General features: G+C 48.3%; 2 long non-coding RNA genes across 2 annotated transcripts; both read left to right on the plus strand.

Moving 5' to 3' along the window:
- The first annotated feature begins 14321 nt into the window (after positions 1 to 14321).
- Positions 14322 to 15273, plus strand: LOC142363046 (uncharacterized). Its single transcript, XR_012765448.1, has 6 exons — positions 14322 to 14376; positions 14465 to 14515; positions 14615 to 14670; positions 14756 to 14796; positions 14880 to 14978; positions 15057 to 15273. It is a non-coding gene; the product is annotated as an uncharacterized LOC142363046 (long non-coding RNA).
- A 935-nt stretch (positions 15274 to 16208) lies between these two features.
- LOC142362998 (uncharacterized) lies at positions 16209 to 18789 on the plus strand. The gene is made up of 4 exons (XR_012765427.1): positions 16209 to 16253; positions 16340 to 16386; positions 16497 to 17911; positions 18120 to 18789. It is a non-coding gene; the product is annotated as an uncharacterized LOC142362998 (long non-coding RNA).
- Positions 18790 to 19460: the final 671 nt, after the last annotated feature.

A 19460-nucleotide genomic window follows, 5' to 3' on the forward strand; every position in this document is an offset into this window, starting at 1 on the left:
AGGATGAAGATGAAGACTGCACGGCTTCTCTGGTTCATCTGTTCCAATACTCGGGTCTCCTTACCATGAAATTGTTTCTTCTTACAGAAAATCTGAACCTCTTTTGTTCTACTTTACACCCATTACTCCTCCCACTGTTCACCACTGTGTTCGATTCTGTCTTCTCAGTAATCACCATGTGATACTAAAAGTCTGCTATTAGCTTCCTCCCCCTCCCACCCACCACCTTTTCTCCAGGCTGGCAAGGGCCTGTTCCCGTTCCCTCAGCTTCTCCACGCACTGCGAATGTTCCAGCCCTCTCAGCATCTTGATGGCTCTCTCTGGAAATGGCTCTAGTTGGTCAAGGTCTTCTATTTGCAGAGGCCCAGAACTGGCCTTAGTAGCATAGAGGTGGCCTAATGGGTCCCGTGTAAAGATGATCATCACTTCCCTCAACTTCTGACTGTGCTTCTCATAATACAGCTGAGGATGCTGTTGGCTCTTTTTGCTGCCAGGGCACAGTGATGGCTCATGTTCATCCTGCTGTCTGCCAGGACCTTATGGTCCTTTTCTGCAGAGCTGCTCCCGAGTCTGTCAGTTCCAAGTCTGTACTGTTGTGAAGTTTCTTTCCTTCCTGGGTGCATTTGTCCTTGCTAAATTTCTTAAGGTTCCAGCTGGCCCCTTTCCTGCAGCCTATCTAGGTCTAGTAGAACAACAGAGGACACCTGTATGACGGTAGGAATGCAAAATGCCTACAGATGATAGATCAGTGAATCCCAAGTCCACTGGGACAGCGGAGCAAGACCCCTGCAACAACTCACAGGCAACTTCTGTGATTTGCTAGATATAAGGCCAATAATTAACAGCTTTATTGTTGCATGGAAGAATTTGCATAATAATATAATTATGAATTAATATAAGTGTGATTTATCTAGTTAATTATTATTTTCTTTTTTGCTTTCCCAAATTCCTCATAATGTGCTCACTAATCAGCAAATATCATAACCAGTTTATATCAATTACTTTCTAAGTCTCCCATCTAAAATTGTGAGCATCAAACCTCAGAAGTAACAGTGCTCCAGGGTCCTTCATTTGTCCTCTTTTCATTCCTTTTGCCCCAAAATGCATAAATAGCTTTTTGGTGCCCCAGAGCCCTCCATTTGTTCTCTGGTTCCCTTGTGACGACTCTTTCCTTTTTGGGCAGCCCAAAGATCGCCAGTTAATTTTCAGCAAGCTGCTCTCAAGCACTTGAATGTACCTCTGCTTCCCTTGCAGGTCCTAATTACCTCACCGTCTGACAGCCATGCCCACCCTGCCCCACTCCCCCCACACATCGGCTACAGCTGTGGGTGATGAGGCTGATGACGGCTGGGTGTAGCCATCTTTGTTTGCATTTTTGTTACAGTTTGGCTATGGCTGGCAACAATAGGGCTGCTCTGCCGCCCCTCCCCCCACCAGAGTGGGGAGGAGAATAGAAAGAAAAAGGCAAAAATGCGTGGGTCGGGATAAGGGCAGTTCTAACAGAACAGCAAACAAAAGGAACAGTAACAACAACAATACTGATAAGGAGAATACACAAAACAAATATCAGAATGCACAGAGCGACTCTCACCACCCACTGCATTCCACTGATTTCCAGCCGCCCAGCTCCCCCAACCAGAACCCAGCATGACAGCACGTGGTATGGAATACCCTCTTCTGTTTGGCCAGGTTGGGTCAGCCCGCCCGGCTGTGTCCCCTCCTGGCTCCTAGTGAAAATTAACCCTGTCCTGGCTGAACCCAGGATAGTTTTACTTCACCATCTGTATTTTTCTTTTTTTTTTCCTTTATTGTCTCAATCCTTTTTTAAAAATACCCTTTCTGTGTTTACTTTTATCCCATTTGCTGTCTTTATTTTTCAGTTTTCTTGTCTTTCCTTAGTGCCATCGCCTTTAAAATTTTCTTTCTATGTCTACTTTTATCAAGTTCCCATCCCTAGTTTTAATACTTTCATGTCTGTCAAGTACCCTGTTGGTCTTAACTTTTTTTTTTAATGTCTCCATCCAGTTGCTTTTAAACTATTCTTTCTGTGTCTTATCTACCTCACCGTCCCTATTTTTCAATTTTTCACTCTCGCATTCCTATTAGTTTTGAAGTGTTGTTTCTAGATGTACTTTTATCTCATTGTCTCTCCCTCTTTGTTAATTTTTTCCTGTTTCCCGTATCCCCTCTCTTGTAAAGTTTTTGTCCTAGGTCTGCTTTTATCGAGATGTCTCTCCCTGTTTTTTGTTTCCTGTCTGCCTGGTACCCTGTTACTTTTAAATTTTCTTTCCTAGTCTATTATTACCCAGTTCGCCACCTTTATTTTTCAGTTTGTTGTTGTCTGTCCTGTACATGGTCACTTGTGTAATTTTCTTTCTATTTCTCTTAGCTATTCAGATTTTTTTTCTGTTTTAAAATTTTTGCCTCTCTCAATGTCTTCACTTTTGAATTTTCGTTTCTGTGTTCACTGTCATGTATTTTTCTGTCTATTGTCCGCTTTTTTCCTATCTGTCCTCTACACTGTCAATTTTAAAATTTGTTTTTTAAGTCCACATCCTGGGTTCAGCTGGGCTAGCATGAATTTTCACGAGAAGCAGGTCAGGAAAACCCAAACCAGCCGACTGAATGAGACATTCTATACCGTGTGACATCACGCTCGGTATTTAAGGGGGCGAGCTGGCTGAAGGAGGGGGATTTGCTAGTTGGGAGGAAGCTGAGCGTTGGGCGGCAAGAACATAGCATGCTGTATATTCTTTTTATCAGTATTATCATTGTTATTTTTCTTCTCCCTTTGCCATTCTGTTAAACTGTTTTTATCGCAACTCACAAGTTTTGCCTTTTCCTTCCGACTCTTCTCCCTGTTCCACCGGGGGTGGGAGAGGAGGGAGAGAGCAACTGCGTGGTTGTTTGTCGCCAGCAGGGACCTAACCACAATGCTGCCTTTTAGTTTGGTCTTGCTTTTTTAAAGTTCTTTCCTCTCTTAATCCCAGCGCTTTTAAATTATTGAATTTTTATCTCATTTGCTGTGGTTTTTTTTTAATTATTTTGTCTCGTTATCCCTTGGCACCATTGCTTTTAAAATTTTTTTTCTGCATCTCCATTTTAGTTTACCAATGTTTCTTTTTATTTTTTTCTATTTATTTCCCTAACCGCCCCGCTTTTAAAAATTCGTACATTTATCCCAGTTTGTCTTTATTTTGCTGTTATTTCTTTTAAATATTTGTTGTGTTTCCTTAGTGTCGTCGCTTTTTCTGTTTTCTTTCTCAGGCTTTTTCAGTTTGCTGCCTCTATTTTTTAGTTTTTCCCTTTATATTCTTAATGCCCCTCATATCCGAGTGTTCGATGTCTGCTTTTTTCCCTTTGATGTCTTTATTTTTAATTATTCATTCTCTTTCCTTAGCGTCCTTTCCTTTTAGATTTTCTACATCTCTGTTTTAGTTTGCTTTCCATAATTTTTAATTTTTCCCCTTTATTTCCCTCATCTCTGTGGTTTTTTAAATTTTGTACTTTTCTCTCATTGGCCACCTTTACATTTTAATGACGTTTTCTCTGGTTTCCTTAGCGCCATTGCTTTTTAGATTTTCTTTCTTTTTACATCTCGGTATAATTTCTCATCACTCTTTTAATTTTGGCTTATTTCCTTAATTTCTTTTATAATGTTCTGTATAATTTTATCCCGGTTGCTGTATTTATCTCCCTGTCCTCGTATTTTAATTATTTCCTGTGTTTCCTTAGCACCCTCACTTTATAAGTTTTCTTTCTCTGTTTCTTTTAGTTTGCTGTTCTATTTGTTCATTTTTCCCTTTATTTCCCTAATCCCCTCACTTTTTAAATTTTCTTTTTACACCTGCTTTTATTCCTTTTGCTTTTCTTTAAAATTATTTCTTGTCCTTCCTTTGTGCTATCGGTTTTTAAATTTTCTTTCTGAGTCTCCTTTTTAGTTTGCTAACTCTATTTCATAATTACTTCCTTTAGTTTCTTCATGCCTATCATTTTAAAAATGTTCTTCATACACCTGCTTTTGTTGCTTCGATGTCTTGAGTTTTAGCTATTTCTTCTCTTTCTTTAGTGCCCACACTTTTTAGATTTTCTTTCTGCGTCTGCATTTTAATTCACTGTCCCAATTTTTCAGGTTTTTTTCGTCCCTTTTTTTTTCCAAGGTGGCTGCAGAGGGGGAGGGGGCCACGTGCTTCGGGGCAGGAGCCAAGGCCCCTGTCTGTTCAGGATGGGCTCCAGCTGTGGGCCAGGGCAGCCCAGGTGGGACCCGTGAGGTAAGAATGAGGTTGGGCCAAGGTGTTAAAAAGGATGGGGGCAGGGATGGGCCGGGGCAGCCCCTGGTGCAGCCAGTGAGGCTGAGGCTGGCCCTGCTGTGCAAGGGGCTCCTACTGGGAAGGGGGCTGCCCGAGCATGCTTGTGCGCAGGAGCTGGCCGAGGAGCAAATCAAAGGGTGTTCTGCAGGCAGCTGCCTCCGGCAAGAAACAGCCAGACCCACGGCGAGGAAGGATTGCTCGGAGCCATCCCCGACACAGCGCACTGCCAGCACATGGCTCCAGGAGCTCGCTGCTTCTGTCAGCTGCATGTGTGAGCCACCACGCATCTGGGAAACCTCATGGGACAGAAGCGTCGAGGCTAGGATTGGGCAGCTGGCACTGCGGAAGATGAAGGTGGCAGAGACAGAGAGAGAAGGGTCGGGGTAGCGAAGGTCTCCTGACGGGAGCTGCGGTGAGTCATGAGTCCAGGCCCATCCCCACCGTGCTTCTCCAGATCTCTGCCTGCTTCCCTCTCCTTTTTGGGCTGTCTGGCTCCCCAAAGCGTTACGTTCTTCTGCCAACACCACCCCGTATCTTGTCGCCTTCTATGCTTCCTTTCTACATCTGCCCAGCTGTTATTATTTCATTCTTCTCCCACTGCTTTCTTTCCTCTTTCTTGGGAAAATTGCAGTTCTAGGTCTCCCTCTACCCAGCAACCTACATCTGTTTGCAGTGACTCCTTCTGCTCTGCTCCCTGTCACTCTTCCACCTTCCCTTCCTCAGGCTTTCCCTGAGCCCCAGAGCTCTCTTACCTTATTCGCTGCCACATAGGATGTCTCCCTTCGGGCGCTCGTCCCCTGAGGACATCTGTACATTGCCAGAACACCCTGCGGAGTTTTGCATCGTGTCCGCTCGCCACATCCTGGAGACTTCGTCAATCTCTCTGGCTCCCTCGGGACCGCTCCGATCCCTGTGATGACACCTCCCATTCTACCGGATTGTTTTTCAAAGCCATCTAGAGCGTAATTTTTTCTTTTCCGTCTTATCGTATGCTTCTATTTGGTAGCTGGCACCGTAAAGATGTCTGTCATCAGCTCTTATCTCCTCTTTGGTTTTTTAGAGAAAGCGATAGCCTTCATCTGTTTTTATCGACCTGTCTCCCATGGAGTTTTTTTGTTGAGTTTTGCAATTTATTTTTCTTCTGTCTACTTCGGTATTAGTCAGGCCTCTTTTGTACAATTTCCAATATGTTTCTTGTATTTCTATTTTTTTTTTTTCCCCATTTTCTGTCCTGTGGGACTCACCTAGCTGTCTTAAGGGAGTCAGCCAGAGAGACCTTCAAAGCAGCTCTGAATTATCTGCCGTTGACGGTAAATAATTTACATTGCTACCAGAGATATTTTTGAGAAAAGATCCTTACAGAATCAAATTCTGCTTTGTTATTCAGTCCTATCCAGAAAATAGTTCTGGGGAAAGTTAGGTCGTAAGCCTTGTCTCACTAGAAACAAAGAGTAAACCCATAGCATTTTGGGGTTTTTTTAATAGGAAACCAAAAAGCATAAATTTTGGTAATAATATTGTTACTGCATTTAGCAAACTACATTCTTACATAGCTTAGTAGGACCTCTTTTTCTATCCACATCACAGAAAAATTAAGTTTAATTACTTACTTGGTCACATTGCTGCTGTGACAGATGTAGTTACAGTAGAAGACCAGGCATTGTTGTTTCCAGTAAGGGTTGCTGTCTCCAGTTGATGCTTCACTCAATGTAAATTTAAGGCAGATGAGAGAACTTGCTGCTGCTCTTCCCACTGGCTTTATACCTTTTGGTGGTTCACCCCTCCCCTTTCCCAGGGGAGCATGGGAAGGGTGGTGGGCGAGGCTGGGAGTATATGAGCCGCAGCTGCCGGGAGGGGGAACTTATTCCACTCGTGGCTTGCTTTGGTCTTAGAGGTCTACTCTTTCTTCAGTTAGTTACAGCTTTTGAGCTAAGCTACTCAGGGAAATGCATTTTGGTGTTTAGAGAAGCAGAGGTCTTTGTTTGAGGTAGGACTTTCAGGATGAGTCGAGGCTCGGCAGTGGATCTAGTACAGAGTACCAGCCTAGTACACAGACTTTTTCTTCAGGTCAGTAATTTTTTATTCAGAGTTTGTGGGTGCTGAGAATGTTTAATAGTATGTGTTGTTTTCTTTATTCTAGATGCATTGCGCTTTCCTTGAACTCCTGACTTGATTGAAGATGGAGCCTTGTGTTTTTTTCACTAGCAGTGCTGTTTACTGTGTAACTTGCTGGCACCATGTCTCTTAATCAGATTGACAATGACATTGTCCAGCAGGGGTTAAGGTGAGCATCTTGTACACATTTGTACAGAGATGGGGCGTTTCTCAAGCGAACAGCATTTTTCAGCATTGGGGTGACTTCTACAATATGTGTTTTGCAGATGCAGAGGAACAAGCTGTGCACCAAAGGGTGACGGAGGAGGGGTGTGTGGAGCGTTGCAAGAAGGTGGGTTCGCATGTGATGTCAGGGGGAAGATGTGACCGGTGGCTATAGGACTAGCTTTTAGGTTTTGATTTGTGGGTGTTTTTTTAATTTTGAAGGCGCAAAGCGGGTTTACGGGCAGCAGAGGTGACTCGGGCAAGGTGAGTTGTGACTCGCTGCCTGCAGTAGCAGTTAATGTTCAGGTGTCCTATTGTCAGTGAAGATACAAGCTTTTGCAGGGGCCTTTGGCATTGGATCGACGTTTGAGGTGACCCAGGGCGTTAGCAAGGAGGAGCATGGGGAAGATGATTTCTTAGCAGCGCAACAGTAATTTTGTGTCTCTTGGTATCTTGGGTTATCAAGAGCGATGAGGACCGCAGCATCCCATTCTGGACCCAGCAGGTGAGCAGAGAATCCTGGTGCTTCTGAGGACGGGGATGTTGTGGAAGGCGTCGCGTTGGCCAGCGTGATGCTTACTGTCAGAACTGCTTGTGGGTTTTCTCTTTTTGCAGAGGAGGAAGCGGAACCTGGCGACTGCAGGAGCATCCCAGATATCCGATGCGTTTTCTGTCGAGGATGGGTTTAGAGCCGTGTCCCTCTGAAAGCGAAGTAGAGGGATCGGGGCCCGGGGAGGGTCTGGAGGGAGGGGACCACCGTTGGGCATCGTGGGGAGGGCTTGTGAAGTTAGCATAGGAGAGCGGGCTGTCCTGGAACAGGCCCCTTTGGGCCAGTAAAGGGAAGGGGTTTCTCTTAAGCCCCGGCGGGCAGGGCAGTTCCGGCCTGTGTCTGTGGTGTTGTGTTGTTTGTGTGGTCCGTCTTATGCCTCTTAAAACTTACCTGGTTCTCCAGTTCTTCATTGGTCTTTGTGCTCAACGAGCATCTTAGGCATATCAGGTGCCATCCCTAGAGTCTCGAATGCCTGTGGTCAGTGGCATACTGTCAATTGGGTGATTCTTTTATTTCCCTGTGAGTGTAAAGCATGGATTGGTGTCACATCTCGCAAGTTTCCGGTCGGTTCTCATTTGCGGCATCATTCCTGGCTGTGTCAGCCGCTCTTCTCTGTACCGGTCCATTTTCACGGATGGTGGGACTTCTTCCCTGCATCCTTACTTTCTTAGGTCTTGAAGCCGGGCTTCTCGTGCATCCGTCATCTGTGTTGACCGTAACTTCTTGTAAGGTCTCTTGCGTTGTCTGTTTTTCTGGGGCTGCCGTAGCGCCTCCTCGCTCTGGGCCGTCTTGGCCCCGTAGGTCGTCTTGCCCGACAGCGTCTCCTGTCGGGGAGTCATTCTTCTTGCGGAGAGTTTTCTCTCTTCTTTGAATCACATTGTTTTTGGTGGTGTGTGTACCGTTGGTCTGTGCCTGTGTGTTGGCTTGGAGCTGCTCTGTCCAGGGGTGTAAAGTCAGGGGTAGAAGGAATAGCGATAGGAAGCTGTGGTTAATATGTCGATAGGCCTAGACTGTTGCGGCAGAGGTTGGGCAGCGAGCTCGCAGGGAGCAGCCATCAGCAGGCTGCATGGTCTGTCATTTGAACAGTGGTTAGAGGAGGTGCTGGGAGCTGCGTGGGAGGGGTCAATCAGCAGCAGTAAAGGAGCTTGAATCTGGACAGCGTTCTGGCTCGTATGTGTGGGGCTTGAAGTCTGGCCCTTTTTTCCTTTATTTAGTGGCAGGCTGCAGTTGCACTGCAGATAGTATTCCAAAATGGAATCGATACATCTGGAACAGTTAATGGCTTGAGCAGCATCCAGGTGACTTTTTCAATGTTTTGTTTCAGATGTCAGGGAACAAGATGGGCACGGAGGACCAATGGAGGCATTGAACAGACTGCTCTATGAAGGCAGATGGGTGCATAGCATCAGAGGGAGGATGCATTCAGTGGCTATGTGACTGCATTATGGTTGGTGGGTTTTTTCCCCAATGTTGTAGGTGCAAAGAAACAAGCAAAGCAGGATATGGGCACCAGGAGTGCCTCGGTCAAGGAGAACAATGAGTAGTAGGCTACAGTAGCAGTTATTGTTCTGGTAGGGTATTGTCATTGAAGTTATCAGTATCCCTTGTTTGTGGTTTTTCAGGTGGTACCAGAGACTTGAGGTGGCAACATGTAAACAGCAGGGGCGACGCGGGCAAGCAGCCAAGGTGAAGGAGCAGGAGACTGGAATCCGTGCGGGCAGGCTGCAATTTTGGCAGTATCTCAGCACGTGTTTTCTACTTTGTTTTCTTTGCAGGTGTCACATGGTCTTGGATGCGCAAAGCAGCACACTGACAAGAGATCTGACAAGGTGAGGAGGTCGTGGGTCGGATCAGCGTCTCTGAGCAAAGTATCGTACGGCACCTCAATGACGCGTATCTCTCTTGGTTTTGCAGGGGCTGTGCGGCCTGCCTTTGGCATCGGACCAGTGTTTGAGGCGAGCCAGGGTGGCGGCGAGGAGGTGCCTGGGGCAGGTGATTTCTCAGCAGTGCAATGGTAATTTTGTGTCTCTTGACATCTTAGGTTAGCAAGAGCGATGAGGGCCGCAGCATCCCATTCTGGACCGAGCAGGTGAGCGGAGAATCCCAGTGCTTCTGAGGGGGATGCTGTGAATGATGTTGGTGTTGGCCAGCATGATGCTTACCATCAGAACTGTTTGTGGGTTTTCTTTTTTTGCAGAGGAGGAAGCAGAACGTGACGACTGCCGGAGCATCTGGTTAGCTGATGCGTGTTCATGTTGAGCATGGATTCAGACCCTTGACCCTCTAAAAGCTAAGTTGAGGGATTGGGGAGGGTCTGGAGGGAGGGGACCATGGTTGGGCATCGCAGGGAGGGCTTGTGAAGTTAACGTAGGGGAGAGGGCTGTGAAGGAGCAGGCCCCTTTGGGCATGTAAAGGGAAGGAAGGGGCTTGTCTTCAGCCCAAGTGGGCAGGGCAGTTCCAGCCTGTGTCTGTGGTGCTGTGTTGTTTGTGTCATCTGTCTTCTGTGTCTTAGACCTTACCAGGGTCTCAACATCCTTGTTGTTCTTCACAGTCAAGGAGCACATTATGCACATCAGGCACCACCCCTGGGGTATTGAATGCCCCTACTCATCGGCATAGTGCCAATTGGGCGTGTCTCTTCTTGCCTTACAAGCATAAAGCATGGATCGATCTCATGCCTCAGAAGTTTCTAGTCGGTTCTCTTTTGCGGTGTTCCAGGCTGTGCCAGCAGGTCTTTTCTCTACCGGTCCATTTTCATGGACTGTGGGACTTGTTCCCTGCATCTTTACCATCTTAGGTCTTGAAGCTGGGCTTCTTGCATATCCATCGTCTCCATTTTGACCTTAACTTCTTGTAAGGGACCATTGGGTTCTCCTGTTTTTCTGGGGCTGCCGTGGAGCCTCCTCGCTCTGGGCCATTGCAGCCCTGCCGGTCTCCTTGTCTGACAGCTTCTCTGGTCCAGCAGTCATTGTTCTTGCGGAGAGTTTTCTCTCTTTTGAATCTCATTGTTTGTGGTGGTGCGTGTAATGTTGGTCTGTGCCTATGTGTTTTGGCTTGGAGCTGCCCTGCCCAGTGACATAGAGTCAGGGGTAGGTGTCATAGCGATAAGAGGCTGTGGTTAATAGGTCGACAGGCCTAGACTATTTAGGCAGAGGCTGGGCCGTCAGCTTGAATGGAGCGGCCATCAGCAGGCAGTGTGGACTCTCATTTCAACAGTGTTTTACAGAGATGACTGGAGTTGTGTAGGAGGGGCTGATTGACAGCAGCGAAGCGGATTGAATCTCAAAAGTATTCAGGTTTCTATGTGTGGGGTCTAAAGTTTTTTCCTTTTTACATTGTTTTTTCTTAATGGCAGGCTAGAGTTGGCCTCTAGATAGTATTCTGAAATCAAGCAATGGAGCTGGACTCTAAGGTCTTCGTCAGCCTCTGGGTGACGTTTATTAACTTTTTGCAGTCGCCTGTGGACAAGATGGGCATCAAAGAGCTGCAGAGGTGGTGAGCGGTGCGCCAAAAGAAGGTGGGTTGGTGCATGATGTCGAGGGAAGATGTGACCGGTGGCTACGTGACTCCACTTAGTTTGTGGTTTGTGTGTTTATTTTGAAGGTGCAAAGGAATAAGCGCAGTGAGATAACGGCACCAGCAGTGACTTCAACAAGGTGAGCTATGACCAGTGGGCTGAAGTATCAGTTATTTTTCAGGAGTCGTATTGTTGGTGAAGCTATAAGTGTCCTTTGTGTTTTGTAGACGGTACCCAAGCTACAGCATGGACATGTAAATGGCAGAGAAAACACAGGTGATCAGCCAAGGTAAAGGCTGGGAGATGGCAGTTGGTGTGGGTAGACTGTGTGGTTTTGGGCAGTATCTCAACGTGTGTCTCTCTGCTGTGATTGTTGCAGATGCCACATGCAGACTTGGAGGGGCATGGCAACATGCTGACCAGAGGTCTGAGAAGGTGAGGCAATTGTGGGCCGGGTCAGTGTGTGAGAGCAAAGTATTGTGCAGCAACTCAGTGAAGCGTATCTCTTTTGGTTTTGCAGGGGCTGTGTGGGTCACCTTTGCCATTGGACAAGCTCTTGAGGTGAGCCAGGGTGGCAGTGTGGGGCAGATGACTTCTCACGGGCACAATGGTAATTTTGTCACTTGGTATCTGAGGTAGCAGAAACGATGATGGCTGCAGCGTCTGACTCTGGAACGAGCAGGTGAGCAGAGCACACCGGTGCTTCTGAGGAGGGGGTTGTTGTGGAAGAGGTTGGTCTTGGCCAGTGCGATGCTTCCTGTCAGCACTGTTTCTGTGTGTGTTTTTTTTTTTTTCCCCTCTTCAGATGACAAAGCGGAACCCGTCAACTGCAGGAGCATCCCAATAAGCCAACATGCTTGTTGTCAAGGATTGATTCAGACCCCTGGCCCTTCAAAAGCTAAGTCGAGGGACTGGAGGGAGGGGACCATGGCTGGGAATTGCAGGGAGGGCTTGTAAAGTTAGCATAGCAGAGAGGGCTGTCCAGGAGCAGGCCCTTTTGAGCATGTAAAGGAAGGAAGGGGTTTCTTTCAGCCCAGGTGGCCAGGGCAGTTCTAGCCTGTGTCTTGGGTGCTATGTTGTTTTTGTGGTGTGTCTTGTGTCGCAGACCTTCCTCTGGTCTCGATATCCTTGTTTCTCTTTGCACTCACGAAGTTCATCATGTGCCTCCATGCCATAGCTGGGGTCTCAAATGCGTGTACTCATTGGCATAGTGCCAATTCAGATCTTCTCTTCTTGCCTTACAAGCATAAAGCGTGGATCAGTCTTGCATCTCTTTTGTGGCATCATTGCAGGCTGTGCCAGCAGCTCTTCTCTCTTCCGGTCCATTTTTATGGGCTGTGGGACTTGTACCCTGCATCCTTATGCTCTTAGGTCTTGAAGCCGGGCTTCTTGTACATGCATCATCTCCGTTTTGACCATAACTTCTTGTAACAGACCATTCTGTTTGTAATCTGGTTTTCTGGGGCTGCCGTGGAGCCTCCTCGCTCTGGGCCAATGCGGCCCAGTCGGTCTCCTTGTCCGACAGCGTCTTCCGTCAGGGAGTCATTCCTCTTGCAGAGAGTCTTCTCTGTTCTTGAATCCCTTTGTTTGTGGTGTTGTGTGTAATGTTGGCCTGTGCCTGTGTGTGCTTGCCTTGGAACTACTCTGCCCAGGGCAACCAGGGAATCCATAAATGGCAGGGGCAGAGTGGGTGAGCAGCCAAATAAAGGAGCAGGAGATTGGAATTGATGGAGGCGAGCTTTGTTTTTGGGCAGTATCTCAGCATGTGCTGTTTTCTTTGATTTTATTGCAGGTGCCGCACATATCCTCAGAGGGGGGAAGCAGCATGCTGACAAGAGGTCTGAAAAGGTGAGGCAGTTGTGTGCCGGGCCAGTGTGTGAGAGCAAATTATAGTGCAGCAGCTCATTGAGGGGTGTCTCTCTTGGTTTTGCAGGGGCTGTGCCGGCCGCCTTTGGCATTGGACAACTGTTTGAGGTGAGCTGGTATGGCAGCGAGGAGGAGCGTCGAGCGGGTGACTTCTCACGGGCATAATAGTAATTTTGTGTCTCTTGGTATCTGTTGCAGCAGAAGTGATGATGGCAAAGCGTCCGACTCTGGAACGAGCAGGTGAGCAGAGCACCCGGGTGCTTCTGAGGAGGGGGTTGGTGTTGGCCAGTGTGATGCTTCCTGTCAGCACTGTTTCTGGCTCTTTTCCTTTTCAGATGACAAAGCAGAACCAGGCGAGTGCAGGAGCTTCCCAGTTAGCCAATGTGCTTTTTGTTGAGGATGGATTCAGACCCCTGACCCTCCAAAAGCTAAGTTGAGGGACTGGGGCTGGAAGGATGTGGAGGGAGAGGAACACGGTTGGGCATTGTGGGCAGGGCTTATAAAGTTAGCGTAGGGGAGAGCTGTGCGGGAGCGGGCCTCTCTAGGCATGTAAAGCGAAGGGGGTTCCCTTCATCCTTGGACTAGTATGGGCAGGGCAGTTCCAGCCTGCGTCTGTGGTGCTATGTTGTTTTTGTGGTGTCTTCTGTGTCGTAGACCTTCCTCTGTTCTTGATGCCCTTGTTTCTGTTTGCACTCAATAAACTCATCAGGTGCCTTGGATGCCATTTCTAGGCCCTCAAATGCCTGTACCTATTGGATAGTGCCAACTGGGAGGTTCTCTTCTTGGCTTACAAATGTAAAGCATGGATCAGTCTTGTGTCTTGAAAACTTCTGGTCAGTTCTCTTTGGCGGTGTCGTTCCAGGCTGTGTCAGCAGCTCTTCTCTCTACCGGTCCATTGTCATGGACTGTGGGAGTTTTTCCTGGAATCCTTATGCTTTTAGGTCTTGAAGACAGGTTTCTTACACATCCATCATCTCCATTTTGACCGCAAGTTCTTGTAAGGGACCATTTGGTTCTACTGTTTCTCTGGGGCTGCCACGGAGGCTCCTCATTCTCGGCTGTTGCGGCCACGTCGGTCTCCTTGTCCGACAGCTTCTCTCGTCCGGCAGTCATTGTTCTTGCAGAGAGTTTTCTCTCTTATTTGAATCCAATTGTTTGTGGTGGTGTGTGTAATGTTGGTCTGTGCCTGTGTGTGTGTTTTGGCTTGGAGCTGCCCTGCCCAGGGGTATAGTCAGGGGTAGGTGTCATAGCGATAAGAGGCTGCGGTTAATAGGTTGACAGGCCTAGACTGTTTAGGCAGAGGCTGGGAAGCGAGCTCAGATGGAGCGGCCGTCGGCAGACGGTGTGGACTGTCATTTCAACAGTGTTTTATAGAGGTGATGGGAGTCATGTGGGAGGGGCTGATCATCAGCAGCAAAGCAGATTGAATGTTGACGGTGGTAAGGCTTATGCATGGGGGGCCTTTAAGTTTGGCCCTTTATTCCTTTATGTAATGGCAGGCTGTATTTTGGACTCTAGGTGCTATTCCAAAATCAAATCAATACATCTGGAATTGTTGATGACTTAAGCAGCATATGGGTGACTTGTTCAATACTTATTTCAGGTGCCAGGGAACAAGATGGGCACCAAAAACCAATCGAGGCGCTGAGCAGAGCATCATTAGGAGGTGGGTTGGCGCGTGGTGTTGAAGGGAAGACATGATTAGTAGCTATACGACTGCCTTACAGTTGGTGGTTTGTTCTTTTTTTTTCAATATTGTAGGTTCAAAGCAACGAGTGAAGCATGATATCGGCACCAGGGGTGACTCGGGCAAGGTGAGCAATGAGTAGTAGGCTGAAGTAGCAGTTATTTTTCTGGAGTGCTGTTTTTGGTGAAATTACCATCCCTGTTTGTGTTTCCCAGGTGGTACCTGAGCCCCAGCATGGCAACATGTAAATCTCAGGGGCAATACAGGTGAGCAGCCAAGGTAAAGGAGCAGGAGGTGGGAACCGGTGTGGCAGGTGGCAGTTTTGGGCGGTATCTCAGCATGCGTCTTCTGTTTTCTTTTTGTAGGTGCCACACATAGTCCTGAAGGGGCAAAGCAGCATGCTGACAAGAGGTCCGAGAAGGTGAGGCGGTTGTGGACCGGGTCAGTGTGTAAGAGCAAAGTACTGTGCAGCAACTCAGTGAGATGTCTCTGTCTTGGTTTTGCAGGGGCCGTGCGGGCCGCCTTTGGCATTGGACAAGCTCTTGAGGTGAGTCAGGGTGGCAGCGAGGAGCGTAGGGCAGGTGACTTCTCACGGGCGCAATGATCATTTTGCGTGTCTTGGCATCTTAGGTTGCAGAGGCGATTATGGCTGCAGTGTCCGACTCCGGAAAGAACAAGTGAGCAGCAGAGCATCCTGGTGCTTCTGAGGAGGGGATTGTTGTGGAAGAGGTTGGTCTTGGCCAGTGTGATGCTTACTGTCAGCACCGTGTGTGGTCTGTGATGTCCTCATCTTTTTTTCTTTTTCAGATGACGAAGCGGACCTATTGACTGCAGGAGCACCCCAGTTAGCCAACACGCTTGTTGTCGAGGATGGATTCAGACTCCCGGCCCTCCAAAAGCTAAGTCGAGGGACTGGGGCTGGGAAGGGTTTGGAGGGAGGGGACCACAGTTGGGCATTGCGGGCAGGGCTTGTAACATTAGTGCAGGGGAGAGGGCTGTGCAGGAGCGGGCCCCTCTGGGCACAGAAAGGGACAGAGTTTCTCTGCATCCTAGGACTAGCATGGGCAGGGCAGTTCCAGCCTGTGTCATCAGCGCTATGTTGTTTTTGTGGTGTGTCTTGTGTCGCAGACCTTCCTCTGGTCTCGATATCCTTGTTTCTCTTTGCACTCACGAAGTTCATCATGTGCCTCCATGCCATAGCTGGGGTCTCGAATGCATGTACTCATTGGCATAGCGCAAATTCAGATCTTCTCTTCTTGCCTTACAAGCGTAAAGCGTGGATCAGTCTTGCATCTTTCTGTTGCGGCATCGTTCCAGGCTGTGTCAGCAGCAGCTCTTCTCTCTTCCGGTCCATTTTTATGGACTGTGGGACTTGTTCCCTGCATCCTTATGCTCTCAGGTCTTGAAGCCGGGCTTCTTGCACATCCATCGTCTCCATTTTGACCGTAACTTCTTGTAACGGACCATTCTGTTCTAATCCGGTTTTCTGGGGCTGCCGTGGAGCCTCCTCGCTCTGGGCCATTGCGGCCCTGTCGGACTCCTTGTCCAACAGCATCTCCCGTCAGGGAGTCATTGTTCTTGCGGAGAGTTTTCTCTCTTCTTGAATCCCATTGTTTTTGGTGTTGTGTGTAATGTTGGTCTGTGCCTGTGTGTGCTTGCCTTTTGGAACTGCTCCGCTCGGGGAAACCAGGGAATGCGTAAATGGCAGGGCCAGGGTGGATGACCAGCTAAGGTACAGGAGCAGAAGGTTGGGATTGATGCAGGCAAGCTTTGGCTTTCGGCAGTATCTCAGCATGTGCCGTTTGCTTTGATTTTATTGCGGGTGCCGCTCATATCCTCGGAGGAGCAAAGCAGCATGCTGACATGAAGTCCGAGAAGGTGAGGCAGTTGTGGGCCCGGTGAGCGTGTGAGAGCAAATTATTGTGCAGCAACTAAGTGAGGGGTGTCTCTCTTGGTTTTGCAGGGGCTGAGCGGGCCGCCTTTGGCATTGGACAACTGTTTGAGGTGAGCTGGGGCGGTAGCAAGGAGGAGTGTGGGTCGGGTGAGTTCTCACGGGTGCAATGATCATTTTGTGTCTCTTGGTGTCTCAGGTATCGCAAGCAACGATGGCTGCGGCGTCCGACTCTGGAATGAGCAGGTGAGCAGAGCACCCCAGTTCTTCTGAGGAGGGGGTTTTTGTGGAAGAGGTTGGTCTTGGCCAGTGTGATGCTTACTGTCAGCAGTGTTTCTGGGTTTTCTCTTTTTCAGTGGTGAAGTGCAACCTGGTGACTGCAGGAGCATCCCAGATACCTAATGCATTTTTGGTCGAGGTTGGATTTAGAGCCCGCGTCCCTCTGAAAGCTAAGTCCAGGGGCTTGGAAGGGTCTGGAGGGAGGGGAGTACAGTTGGGCAGTTCAGGGAGAGCTTGTGCAGCTAGTGTAGGGGAGAGGGCTGTCCAGGAACAGGCCGCTTTGGGCGGATCAAGGGAAGGGGTTTCTCTGTAGCCCGAGGGGGCGGGGTAGTTCCAGAACTGTGTCTGTGGTGGTGTCATCTGTGTGGTCTGTGTTTTGTGTCTTGGATTTTACCTGTGTCTCAACATCGTCATTGCTCTCTGTGCTCAATGAGCACATTATGCATATCAGGTGCCATTCCTAGGGTCTGGAATGCCTGTACTCTTTGGCATAGTGTCCATTGGGCGCTTCTCATCTTACGTTTTGCACATAAAGCATGGAGCGGTGTCACATCTTGGAAGTTTCCCATCGGTTCTCTTTTGCGGTGTCATCTCAGGCTGTGTCAGCAGCTCTTCTCTCTTCCGGTCCATTTTCATGGACTGTGGGACTTCTTCCCTGCGATCTTGTGTTCTTAGGTCTTGAAGCCAGCTTCTTGCAGATCCATCGTCTCTGTTTAGAGCGTAACTTCTTGTAACGGACCATTCTGTTCAACTCTGCTCTTCTGGGGCTGCCGTAGAGCCCCCTTGTTCTGGGCCACTGTGGCCCTGCTGGTCGTCTTGCTGGACAGCATCTCCCGTTGGGGAGTCATTCTTGTCGCCGAGAGTTTTCTCTGTTCTTTGAATCCCATTGTTGGTGGCGGTGTGTGTAATGTTGGTCTGTGTCTCTGTGTGTGTTTTGTTTCGTGCTTCTCTGCCCAGGGGTGTAGAGTGAGGGTTACGTGGCATAGCGATAGGAGATCATGCTTAATCTGTTGATAGGCCTCGACTGTTCAGGCAGCGGTTGGGTAGTGAGCTCGCATGGAGTTGCTCCTTGGCAGGCTGTGCAGTCTATCTTTTCAATGGTGTTTTGAACTGATGATGGGAGCTATGTGGGAGGGGACGATCAGCAGTGGCAAAGAAGACTGAATGTTGACAGCGTTCAGGCTTGTAGGTGTGGGGCCTCAAGTTTGGGTTTTTTGGGGGGTTTGTTTTTAATTGCAAGCTTTTGTTGGACTCTAGACGGTATTCCAAAATGCTAGCAATATTGCTGGCCTTCCTAAGTTACATATCGGCAACTGGGTATCTTGTGGAAGGGAGCGGTCTTTGCTAATGTGATGCTTCCAGTCAGTAATGTTAGTGAGGCGTGTGCGTTTATATATGTTATGCAGATACTGATGTAGAACACGTGGAATGCAGGAGCATCTGATTTTATGATGTGCTCAATGAGGACGGATTCTGCATCCTTCCCTCAAAGGTAAGTCCAGGGCCAAAGCTGTGGGTGGGGTGAGGCCGGCAGGAGGTGTAACACCAGGGTTGCGGAGGGAGCTGTTTAGGGTCTGTTAAGTTTGGGGCGGACAGAGGTCCTGGCATCTGTCCTTTAGGGCGTGACTGTTCTGGCCTGTGTGTCTTTCCCAGTGTCATTTGTGTTGTGTGATTAGTCTTGCATGTGATGCTTTGTACAGGTATCTACCTTCTGCACTCTTGTGCCCTTTGGTCGGTGTGCACTGGGTGTCTCAAGCTTCGCTGCTTTGGCCTAGAGCCTTGGTCAAGCGTTCCTCATCTTGCGACTGGAGCTTAAGGCGCGGTTTTCATCAGAGGTCTTTCTGGAGAGTCCCCTTTGCGGAGGTGATCTAGGCCACCGTGAAAGCTCTGCTCGTGGCAGTTCTGCTACCGTAGAGTTCCCCTGCAGCATTTCATCTCTGCCTCGTTACGGGCTCAGGTCTTACATCCTGGCTTCTCAGAACTCCGTATTGGTTTTGACCACCATCTGCGACTGCATCGTTTTGCAGCGTTTTGTGTTCTTTTCAACTGTATTATCATGCCTCGTATCGTATGCCACGTGAGTGTCTCGCACCGAATAGTCCTTTATTGTGTGTTGTATTGCCGTGCTCTATTTCTATTGAATTGTACGGCCCTGTATTTCTTTCTCGTAGCACTGTATTTTGTTTTGTATTGCCTTGTATTGCTCTGTATTGTTGTTGTGTTGTAGTGCTCTATATTTGATTTTTTTATTTCAATGTTTGGGCGTGTTGCACTGCAGCACTCGCTACTTGCGTGGACCGCTATTGGAGACTGTATTGCCTTGTATGAACTCGTATCGTGTTTTGTAATGTGGAGCTCTGTATTTGAATATGTATAGGCTCGTATAGCCGCGTATTGTTTTTTTCTTGTGGATCTCTGTATTTGATCTAGCATTGCATTGTTTGTGTCTGTACCGGTCTTGGATTGCAGCGCTCCGTACTTGTAGCGAGCGATACCTGGGACCGTCTTGCATTGCACGGCTCTGTACTGTGTTTTGTATTGCATTGCATCAATCTGTACTTGTATCGAATGTTACCTGAGAGCGTCCCGCTTTGTATGATGCTGTATTGCGTTTTTTTACTGCAGCACTCCGTACTTGATTTTGCATTGCAGTGCTTGTGTGCGTATCGATCTGGCATTGCAGTGCTCTGTATTTGTATTCTCTGTTCTTGGAGACTGTCTTGCCTTGTAATGAGGGCCGTGTTGCGTTTTGTCACGTGGAGCTCTGTATTTACTGGATGTTGCATTGCATTGTATATCTCTGTGTCAGTCTTGCATTGCAGCGCTCTTTATGGACGCGCTCTGAGACGGTTAAGCATTGTATGGGTCCGTGTTGCGGTTTGTCTTGTCGGTTATGTAAGAGCGCGTTGCATCGTATGGCATGAATCTTGCCAGCGTTCTCCGGTTCTGCGTTTAAGTCCATACGGTATGGCATTGCGGTGTCAGGGTAGAGGCTGGGAGCGACTCGGAGGTCTTTACGCATGTGAGATGGAGTCAAGCCG

The sequence above is a fragment of the Opisthocomus hoazin genome, chromosome 13 (assembly GCF_030867145.1).
Source record: "Opisthocomus hoazin isolate bOpiHoa1 chromosome 13, bOpiHoa1.hap1, whole genome shotgun sequence".
Classification (NCBI taxonomy): Eukaryota; Metazoa; Chordata; class Aves; order Opisthocomiformes; family Opisthocomidae; genus Opisthocomus; species Opisthocomus hoazin.